This window comes from Macaca nemestrina, chromosome 12 (assembly GCF_043159975.1).
Source record: "Macaca nemestrina isolate mMacNem1 chromosome 12, mMacNem.hap1, whole genome shotgun sequence".
NCBI classification, from domain to species: domain Eukaryota; kingdom Metazoa; phylum Chordata; class Mammalia; order Primates; family Cercopithecidae; genus Macaca; species Macaca nemestrina.
This window is the reverse complement of record NC_092136.1, coordinates 42,484,309-42,495,829: the sequence shown is the minus strand read 5'-3', so window position 1 is coordinate 42,495,829 and position 11,521 is coordinate 42,484,309. Positions and strand designations below refer to the sequence as shown.

General features: G+C 36.4%; 1 long non-coding RNA gene across 1 annotated transcript; it reads left to right on the top strand.

The window, feature by feature from the left end:
• The first annotated feature begins 7,931 nt into the window (after positions 1-7,931).
• On the top strand, positions 7,932-10,027 carry LOC139357491 (uncharacterized). Its single transcript, XR_011610756.1, has 3 exons — positions 7,932-8,047; positions 8,471-8,522; positions 9,545-10,027. It is a non-coding gene; the product is annotated as an uncharacterized lncRNA (long non-coding RNA).
• Positions 10,028-11,521: the final 1,494 nt, after the last annotated feature.

Here is an 11,521-nt window from a genome sequence, read left to right as displayed (position 1 = left end):
TGTTTAGGTTTTACTTTTGAGAGGAAATCACAATGTAATCCACAATCTTCTTTGCAAACACCAGCATATATAAAAGAACCAGCATACAACGTCTCTCCACTTTATCCTTTTTTTTTCTGGCCCTAATTCATGGACTATCTCTTGTTCCTATTCCTATTTGTGCTCAGCTGTAAGCATTTTGATTTTTGATCTTTCTTTTCTTTTTCTTCTCCTATGGCGATAAGAGGTAAATTGGAGTGTGAAGAAATAAATTTAAGGCTCAATGGTTTAGATTTTCACTCCTTAATGTGAATCATAAACTCCTTAAAAGAGCTGTACTGATTGCGATGGGGGAGATATAACTGGTATCTGTTTCACTATATTAGTGATTGGCAGTATTATATTTAAAAAGTCTATGCTATCAACCTCAGAGCAGTTTTTTTCTTCTAATAATTTATAATGGAGCATTTGTTCCATTATCTATTTACCCAACAATTACTTATCAAGCACCTTCTCTGTGTTGAAAACTGCTCTAGGACATAAAGACATAGAAATGAAGAAAATGGACAAAAATTCTTACTCTCATAAAGACTGCATTTTTGTGAGGGTAAGTGGGTGGGGGGTTCTGCGTTTAGCCCAATAGGCTAAATAGGCCAATAGGCTATTCACTGCACAATCCTAATACATTTGAATAGCTCTCCTGATTGTCACACAACGTGCCAACCTTGTTAATAAGCAAGCAAATGGTCAGTAGACAATGATATGGATATTTTGTGTGAAGTACTCTTCTAGGAAATTGGGTTATATCAATGAACAAGACCAACAAAGATCCTGTTGTTCACAGGGCTTCCATCCAGTTAAATATTAATATTAGAACATAATTAGTTCTATAAGAAAGAATACATAGTGTGGCTTAAGTGAGGGAAGTTTGCAATATTAAATATATGGTCAGGTTAGATATTTGAACAAAGACTTGAAGAACATAATAGAATTTGCCAAGTAGATATCTGGGGGAAGATAAAACAAAGTCCCTAATAATGGAGTGTGCCTGGCAGGCTCTGGAAACAGCAAATAGAAAGACCAGTGTTATGGAATTAGGAGGGGAGAAGTGCTAAGAGGTGAAGTCAGTGTGGCATTAGGAGGCCAGGTCATAGCCTTGTAAACCTATATAGAGATTTTGGATTTTATTCTAAATGAAGTGGGCTCATTGATAGTGATACGATCTGACATATTTTACAACACACTTCGACTGCTACATTGAGCACAGGCTATAGAAAGTCAATGATAGAAGAAAAGAAGACATGATAGAAATCATCCAAGTCAGTTGTGATAGTGTCCGGGCCAGAGTGGGTATACTGGAGTTGCGGAGTTGTAGAATTCTGAATAGATTTGTAGCAGGGCCAATACTATTTCTTGTAAATTGTATTTGTGGTTTGCACAAGAGAGAGAAGTCAAGAATGACTTCCAAGTTCTGGCCCAAACATCTTTTCAGAGATGTTGGCAACAGTTGCAATAACTGTGAGAGGGTATACATTTTCAAGAGAAGATAAGGAGTTCAGTTTCAGATGTCTGTTAGACATCCAAGGGGATGGGTAGAGTAAATAGTTAGATATGTGAGTTTGAAGTTTGAGGGAGGGTTTTTGGTTGAACACAAAAGTGTTGTAGCATTTTGCAGAGTGCAGTGGCTCATGCCTGTAATCCCAGCACTTTGAGAGGCCACGGTGAGTGTATCACTTGAGGTCAGGAGTTCAAGACCAGCCTGGCCACCATGGTGAAACCCAATCTCTACTAAAAACACAACAAATTAGCTGGGCATGGTGGTGGGCACCTATAATCTCAGCTACTCAGGAGGCTGAGGTAGGAGAATTACTTGAACCCAGGAGGCAGAGGTTGCAGTGAGCTGATACCGTGCCTCTGCACTCCAGCATGGGCGACAGAGCGAGACTCCATCTCACCAAAAAAAAAAAAAAAAAAAAAAAAAAAGATGCTGTAGTATTTTACAAGGTGGTACATGCAATGGAGAAAAATAGATCAGAGAAAGAAGATAAGTAGTTTGTGTATATAATGGAGAGAGAGTTGCAATTTTAAATTTGGACTCACTCAGAAGACAACAGTTGAGAAGAACAGCAACAACAACAAAACTAAAGTAGGTGAGAGAGTCAGCCACCTAGATATAAGTTGGAAGAATATTCCTGAAGATAGGAGTAAGATGATACAAAAGCTATGTATTGGAAGCTATGAAAGAGACTGATAGGAGGTAAAAGTCAGAAAAGTAATTGTGGACCAGATCACTTAGTGCTTTGTAATCTATTGCAAGGACTTAGGATCTACATTGAGTTAATGGGAAGATAGTGCAGTGAGTTGAGAACATCACTGGTTGAGCCAACTAAAAATTATAATGGTCACTTTGGACTGTGTGTTGACTGTGGACTGAGAATGGCAAGAGTGCAAGAGAACAGTTGGGGAGCTAATGCAACAAACCCCAAAAAAGATGATGTTGTCTTGTAGAAGGTTGGTAGCCCTGTAGGTGCTGATAGGTGTTTGGCTGTAGATATATTTGTAAAGCTAGAGTCTATTCATACAACGAAGAAGAAGAAAGGCGAGCTATGTACATTTGACCAAAACGAGGAAATTCGAGAGAACTTTAAAATTTCTGTTTAATTTTCTAAATAAATATTTGCTGAAATCCAAAAGGTCCTAAGCATTGTCTTAGGACATCAAAAGGAATACATGAGTGATCTAGGCTCCTAATTTGGCAGGGAAGAAAAGCTACTAAGGCATGCAATTCATGGGATGTGAGAAATAGGTTATTAGAGAACACCATGAAAAAGATATGAGCTTTCATTTGAATTAGGATAAGAGGGAATCTGCTTAAACAAAAGTAGCCAAAGTTTTCATAACTACCTGTTAAAATTCTACTGGCCCATGAGGACATTTTGTAAGAATTCTGGAAGATTAGGTAAGATTTTAAATAGGTGAATACGGGATTCTGCTTTATTATGCTTTAAGTTGAAGATATAGAAGAGTAATGAAAGACATCAAAAGTCATAAATCAAGGCCTTCACAGTGTGGGAAGCTGAATTTTTAATTTGCTATTCTATATAGCCCTATTCACTAACCATCAACCACTCTTCCTTCTCAAACTCAATAATACCAATATTACCCAGCCAGCTACCTTCAGTACTTCATAAGCATTCTACTCAACAACTTCCTCACCAACCTTCACCATCTCTACCTCTTCCATCATCAACTTTTATTTTTTAAATATGTCTCTGAGTTTATTAATTCATTAATAAATCTATGTGCCAAGCTCTGGGGGTGAAGGGCTAACTGAAATAAAATAAGAAAACCCTAATTTAATTAAACTTCCCTTCCTCCCAGAGAAGATGCTTTTAGACCCTCATTAGATTTCTCCTGTAAACTAGTTTTTTCTTGGTATCCCTTCTCCTATTCTCTCCACTCCAATCTGTTTCTGTTCTGGCATCAGAGTGACAGTGCTCTCTCTATAAAATATAAACCTGATCACATTATACCCTTGATTTATTTTAGCACTTTAAAAAATTGCAAATAATATGAATCACTCAAGTTGGCCAAACAAAAATGGGAATTGTTTGATATACACAACTGAAGGGTCCAAGGATATTTTAGGCTTTAAGAAAAGCCTATCTGAATCTTTGAATGACATAGGAGGACTCAGTCTTTTGCCATTCTTAGCTTGTTCTGCAACATGTTGGCTTCATTACTAGACAGGCTCTGTCACAAAGCACTGTGTCTGAAGCTTTCTTATTACTGCAACTTTTACTGAATCAATAAATCTGTAGTAAAGGAATGATGCAACTTTCTACTTCATCTTATAAGCAGTGATGGTAAGATCTAATTTTCAGTTTTTCTTTTTTTTTAGATAAAACAGTCTGATGTTTGTGGAGAAACAAAATTGCCCTGGATACTACTAACAATAAATATCATTTATGGTTCCCTAAGTTTTTAATCTATTATTTCCCAGGGTTTAGATACAAAATATTTTCCTGTTGTTGTGCCAGAGTTGTCAAAGGTTAGAAAGGGCTTTTATTAAAATAGTTTCAGTAAATGGAAAGAGATTTCCCTAAAGCCCTTTAAGGCTGATGTGAAAACATAGAGTGCTATTTGACTAGGTAAAAATTGTGATCCATCTTCTCACTGACCTAAAAAGCTATTAACGAAAGAGCCAAATACAAACGATTATTACAAGTTTCCTTCACAAAGGACCAATTTCTGGCCATATAGTAAAAGAAAGTCAATGTTGTTTTTGCTCCCCCTTTCCCCACCTTGAAGGAGCTGGGGAGGATGGAGAAATGAAGGTTGGAGGAAAGAAGAGAAGAGATGGTAGAAAGAAGAGGCTGGGTAGAGAGAGGGTTATAAGAGGAGCTACAAGCTTGCCGTAAATATACAGGTTACCAAGGTGCTTTTTTAAAATCTAGGTAACAGAATGTGATATAGATATAGACATAGGTAGAGATCTTGGATATCTATTTCACTATCCTGATTTTTTTTTAACTTGGAGCCCATAGACATTAAGAAGCAATTCAATGTCACATAGCAAGTAATAGGAAAAGTCCCTGACTTCTGCTCTGAAAGCCTTTCTATTGCTATTTTTGTGTATTCATCCATAAATTACATTGCACTTCTTTCTTTTTATTTATTTTTTAAATTATACATTAAGTTCTATTGTACCTGCATACAACGTGCAGGTTTGTTACATAGGTATACATGTGCCATGTTGGTTTGCTGCACCCATCAACTCATCATTTACATTAGGTATTTCTCCTAATGCTATCCCTCCCCTAGCTCCCAACCCCCAACAGGCCCCGGTGTGTGATGTTCCCTGCCCTGTGACCATGTGTTCTCGTTGTTCGACTCCCACCTATGAGTGAGAACACACATTGCACTTCTTTACAAAAGGATATGGAGTGACAGTCAATAAAACATCCATTAACAAAATAAATGGTTTTTTTTTTTTTTTTTTTTTTTTTGAGACAAGAGTCTCTCTCTGTCGCCCAGGCTGGAGTGCAGTGGCCCAATCTCGGCTCACTGCAACCTCTGCCTCCTGGGTTCATGCAATTCTCCCGCCTAAGCCTCTGAGTAGCTGGGACTACAGGCACCCGCCACCATGCCGGGCTCATGTTTTGTATTTTTAGTAGAGACAGGGTTTCACCGTGTTAGCTAGGATGGTCTCCACCTCCTGACCTCTTGATCCGCCCACCTCGGCCTCCCAAGGATTACAGGCGTGAGCCACCACGCCCAGCCCAAAATAAATGTTAAAATAGAATAGAGGAATTCCATTTGAGGAACTACATGGTCTAGAACATTTTAGCCATTGATACTTCATATTCTATGTGACACCAACTTAATACTTCCAAGTGTATCTTAGACTGTTGGTATAAGGTTATAGAGGTCTTTCTCCAAAGGATTGAATAGCTCTGAGAAGGTGGAGGGTGTTTGAGGTTAATGCACAGTATTCACCACATCCTTTCACATCTTTGCCTAAAGTGACATGCTAACTTACCATGACAAACTGCAAAGAGCCATTTTCTATAAATGAAATGTCCTTTCTTCCTTTTCCTGTGTGTGTGCGTCTGTGTGTGTATGTGTGTGTGTGTGTGTATGTGAGAGAGAGAGAGAGGGCATCTGTGTATATAGTTTTAACTATTCCTACTTCAAATCTGAATTAAAAATAGAAAACATTATGCCGTAATTGAAAAAGGTAATGCTGGAACAATACAAGATGATAAAAGAAAACTTCAGCCAAAGTAAATTTAAAGAAGTTTAATTGAGCAATGAACAATTTTTGTGAATCTGGCAGCCTTCTGAGCCAGGGGAGGCTCAGAGACTCCAGTGGAGCCATAGGATGAAAGAAGATTTATGGACAGAAAAAGGAAAATGACATACAGAAAACGGAAGTGAGGTACAGAAACAACTGGATTGGTTACAGCTCGGCATTTGCCTTATTTGAACACCGTTTGAACAGTTGGCTCTATTCGATTGGTCAAAACTCAGTGACTGGCACAAGTGTAGGCCATAGACTGTTTACAACTTCACTTGTTATAATTCACAATGTACAGAAAAACCTTTAAGCTGAACTTAAAATATGTAAGGCGGGAGCTTTACTGTAAACTTGATTTAACAAAGGTCGTGACTATGAGATGAAAGTAAAATGTGACTTTGAATAAATTCCTTTGTATTTTGGGATCTCGGTTTCTCTAGAAGCACCATAGGGAACTAGAGAAGATGATAATCACTTAGGACATTTTTCTTCCAGTTTTGAAAGCCCTAAGAGCATGAAGTTAGCAAACAGTGCACATATAAGCCATGCTGCACATCTGCTCTGCCCAGGCCATTGGTATTCTTTGGACTCACCTCTCTTTGATCACTGATGCTGGTGTGATCTTGTCTTTAATCACATCTTTCATTTGCTCTTGGGAAATGTGTGCTCTGCTTTGGTTCCTACCTTACTCTCTGCTTTTCCTAGCAGTTGGAATAAAACTTCAGCTTCATTTTTTAGCTCTGTCTTAATTTTATGTCATTGGTAAATTGCAATTGATGTTATTTTTTGTAGCTTTCTTTAAGATATATGACAGCTGCCAAACATTTTTTCATCACCCTTTGCTCTTGTTCTTCCTACAATTCTTTTGAGTGCTTTACCCTCCTTCTGTATAACTTCAGCCTTCACTCCTCTCTGCTCCACCTTCTGCTTTCTTCTCGTTTCATCCTCCAGATTGTCTCATAAAATAAAATGCCCTGTTTATTTTTGCCCAAGAGTTAATAGTACATAAAGTATTAAGAAAATTTCCTGGGTTATCACTCTAGCCTTTGTAATGTAAATACATCTCTCCAAGGGGCAGAAAATCTCTGGTGTCCCTGGCTTTGTGATCTAAAGATGTTTCCAAATTCTGGATTCTTATTTTACTTTGAAAGGCAAACATATACTTCTGGAGTTAGGTAAATCTCTCTGGAGTTCTTGCACTGTCTTGACAGTAGTATAATTGTTAGGTAGTACGGTAATTGCATGTTTAGTTTTATAAGAAACTGCTAAACAGTTTTCCAAAGTGGCTGTACCATTTTGTATTCCAATTATTTTTGTAAAATTTTTTAACCATAAGCAGTTTAGGCTGCTGTCTCCAAATCACATCTTACCACATATTCCTCTTGAGGACCAATGGAGCAGCTGTAAGAAATTTTGTGATCTGGCTGAGGGATAGTGAATGAAAGATACCTTTTAATAAAGTTTAGTGAAATGCAATTATGTAGCTCAAAATCATAACCATACGTGTTAGGAATTTTTTGGCGTAAGAATGTCCAGAAATACACTGCTCTTCTAGATCGACTCAGCTGGTGGGTTAAAATGAAGGTGCCTGTTATGATCACTTTCTACGCAGTGGAATTATGTGTGTAGCAGAACAGAAACAAGGTTTGATACATAAAGAGTCAAGAGTTCCTTTTTGAAAGATCTTTCAGATATGCAGAGATTTGCAAATATCTCATATATTTAAGACACTTTTTATAAAAGGTTTTCCAAATTTGACAACATATCCAAAATTTTTGGGACTCTAAATATTTGAGTTATATAATGACTTGACTTGAGAAGATGAATCTTGCTTTTATATATATCAAAATACAAAAACAATTTCAACCAACTATGCTACATAAAACATTAATTTTTATTTTATTATCTCCACAGGAAACAAAACAGAATTTTTACTCATATCAGAAGGGAATCAAAAAACATACAGATAATATACATTATATTATAGAGGTATGACATACAGATAATTAATAAAATGTTATTTTTTGAGTTTCTGTTATTAGTTTGCTTTTTAAAATTGTAATGTGCTGTAAGTTACTTTTTCTTTCTAAATGTATATTAACTTATATGCTGAATTTTGTTTATAATTTTTGATTCTCTTTCTTAAAATAGCCCCCAAGCTGTATGAACTTTAGACCCCACATAACCTAAATCCAGCCCTGCTTATAATGTCTAAGTCATAAGGAATCAATACTTATTAAAAGTTGACAAATAAAGGGAAATAATTAGGTAAGCATACTAATTATTCCAGATTCACTTAGAGATGCTAGCATTCCAAAATACCTCAGAACACATAAACACACCCACTTCACACAATTTAGAATGCAAACGCCTAGAGTTTGTACATTTGTAAGAAACAGTATTATTACTGTTAGCTTATGTAAATTGGTTGTAATAATTAGTATTTTTTCTATTTTTTTAACTTAAAAAGTTACGTTTTAAAAATTTAGTTTAGTCCTTAAAAAAAACTCTTGCATAGTAACAACAGGAACTATTATAATTAAAACTTCATTTTACACAAGGGAAAAAGGAGATTTAGCATGATTAGATAACGTTATTTTGGTAATAGAATTAATGTGAACACAAAAAAATGACCTAAAGTCTCTTGACACTAAAGCCCAGGCTTAATTCATTATTTCTTATTAAATCTAGATAGGAGAAGAAATGCTTACTGCCAATACCATGACAGATAACAAATTATCAGGTGACAATATTTAATTAAAAATGCTAAAATCATCTTTTGGAGTGAATTTCAAAGTTGACCGTATTATGAGGCTAGATTTATCCTTAGAGTTTTTATGTTAAATGAAGCAAGTAAAATATGGTGTTAATTATAGTCTAAAATGGTGTGAAAATGTACATTAGAGATCACTAATTCATGGGGTTTCATTAAGATCTTAGATGATTTTAATACGAAGTGAAAAACTCATCATCTTCCTAGGGGCCATAGAATTATTTTTCCCTTAAACAATTTCTCCATTTTCACATACAGAATTATCAATCGAAACGAATCTCTCCCATTCTTTGTCTTATTTTCCTTCTTTGTATCACTATTATGATATGTATCACATCCTTGTTTATAAGAAATATTCATCTGTTCATCTATTCATTGATTCAGCAAATACTATCTGCCATGTCCCCAAGCATTGCATTAGGCACTGAGATAGAGATGTAAATAAAACCAAAGCATTAGGTGTCTATATGTATTCTTTATCATGAGAAAAAGATACACTGTGGGCTGAGACTAAGCCATCCCCTCTTCTTGGTATCAAAACCTCTCTGGGATAGCTAAAATAAATTAAAGCATCAAGTGTTAAGTTGGATATTTTATGTTGAGGACAAGGTTGAAAAAAATGGGGTAGAATGTTAGGGGAGAATAAAAGGTATTTTACTATTTGTTTATGTTGAGAATAATTGTCACTGTTAGACAGTTGATGCAAAATTTTACTTTTGATGTAAATTTTGTTGGAAGATAGATATTCAACATTTCTTGCTGATATATTTGCAAACTATTTGCTCTTTACAAGAACTCTAAAGCTCAGTGACTTAGAACTTCAGTAATTTATTCTTCCTAAAGCATCTGTAGGTCAGCTGGTTCTGCTGATTGAAGCTAGACTCTGTGTGTGCTAAGCTCCAAGTTATAGATGAGTTCTATATCTTCTCTGCATATCACTTCTTCCTTCTTAGGCCAAAACTGACTGAAGCATGCTCTTTTTATAATTAAAGGCAGAAGAACAAGACCAACTATGCAAGCATATTTCAAACCTCTGCTCACCACATTATAATCTGCTAATGTGCCATCGGACAAAGAATCTCACATAACTGTATATTATGTCTCAAGAGTCAGAAAGTACGACCTGTCACCCTGAAGTCATGGCAAATAAGTGCATATTGACCTTGTTTCTTATTGTTAATAAAATACAAATATACAGTAGAAAACTGTTGTAGGCTAACTATAGCATGAATAGCCACTTAGTTGTGTCTGTATCAACATACTCTGCCTGTCTTTCATCAGATATAAGCTTTTTATGCTCCTGCACAAAGCCAAACCCTTCAGATGTGTAGTGTTCTACCATTTTTCTCCCTATTTGAGAACATTTCTCCAGTACTTTTACCATCTGTCTACCATATCATAGTTCTTCACTCTCTATGGAGTCATTCTCATTGGAAATCAAATACATTACCTCATTAAAAAAAATTCTTGGTCGGGCACAGTGGCTCACGTCTGTAATCCCAGCACTTTGGGAGGCCGAGGCGGGTGGATCACGAGGTCAGGAAATCGAGGCCATCCTGGCTAACACTGTGAAACCCCATCTCTACTAAAAAATACAAAACAAAATTAGCCGGACGTGTTGGCGGGTGCCTGTAGTCCCAGCTACTCGGAAGGCTGAAGCAGGAGAATGGCGTGAACCCAGGAGGCGGAGCTTGCAGTGAGCCGAGATTGGGCCACTGCACTCGAGCCTGGGCAACAGAGCGAGACTCCGTCTCGTCTCAAAAAAAAAAAAAAAAAATTCTTCACATTTAAAAAAACTTGTCTTTATGATTTTTATTTCAGTTGTTCTCCCTGCAATCTCTATTAAACCTATTTCAGGTTTATATACATATTACATACATAACTAGCAAGGTATAACTGTCCAAAGTCCCTCCTATCAGTATGTGTGCTAATTGTGAATTTAAAAATTTAACAGTAAAGGCAGGAAAATAAGAAGAACATTAATAATAAGTAAATGGAGAGCGTTAGTTTTTTCCACGGTCAATTAAGTCCTACAAATTTTATGGATTGTGATAGCTATAACTAAAATGTAGGGGATATGCTGGACACCAGTAGATTCCATATGCTTGGCTCTGATGGCAGATAGGAAGAATGATGAAAGATCATGAACCTGACTCAAATAGATACTCATGTGTGCAAGGGCACACGTGTGCATGTGCGTGTGTGTGTGTATGAGTGTGCATGTGTGTGTATCATATAGATATATCCCTGTGTCTTCTAGGCATGTATCTGAGTATACAGAGAAGAGATTGAGCGAATATGCCCCAAAATGTGTAACACTCATTGTCTCTGGGTGAGTGAGATGTGGAAGTACTTCTTAATTTCTTTTTCTTAATATACCTGTATTTTCTGTAACGTATATTGCTTTGTAATATACAAAAGTAAAATTTACTTATATAAAAATTTATAACGTACACATATACTTAGTGGGTTGTTGATTCTTCAAACATACAAATGAGTCTATGTGGTAAACTTTATTTCAAAAAAAATGAATACAAGGATCTCTCAATTCGCATACTCTTCTTACCAAGTGACTTTGACAGTTCTTTCATAGGGAGATGATGTCTATGCTCTGTCTGTTGAGTAGGGGTAGATTTCTGACTATGAAAGAACTAAGGTAAGTGTTTAATGAGACTAAGTCATGAAAAGCATTGCAGCTTCTTGGATTTCTTAAGTCACTCTTGGAACTCAGTCAGCATGTTATGAGAAATCCCATGTGCCTGCAGAGACGCTCAAATGAAAAGAAGAAAACCGCTCACAGAATTTTACCAACCAAGTGAATAAGCCACTTTGAAAGTGGCTTCCTCAGCCTAGATGAGCGGCCCATTTGATGCTGCAAAGAGGAACCTTTCTCACTGAGTTGCACAGCAGTAGATAACCAGAATCGTCGGCATAATCTGGAAATTAATAGCTTGGATATTGGAGATAAA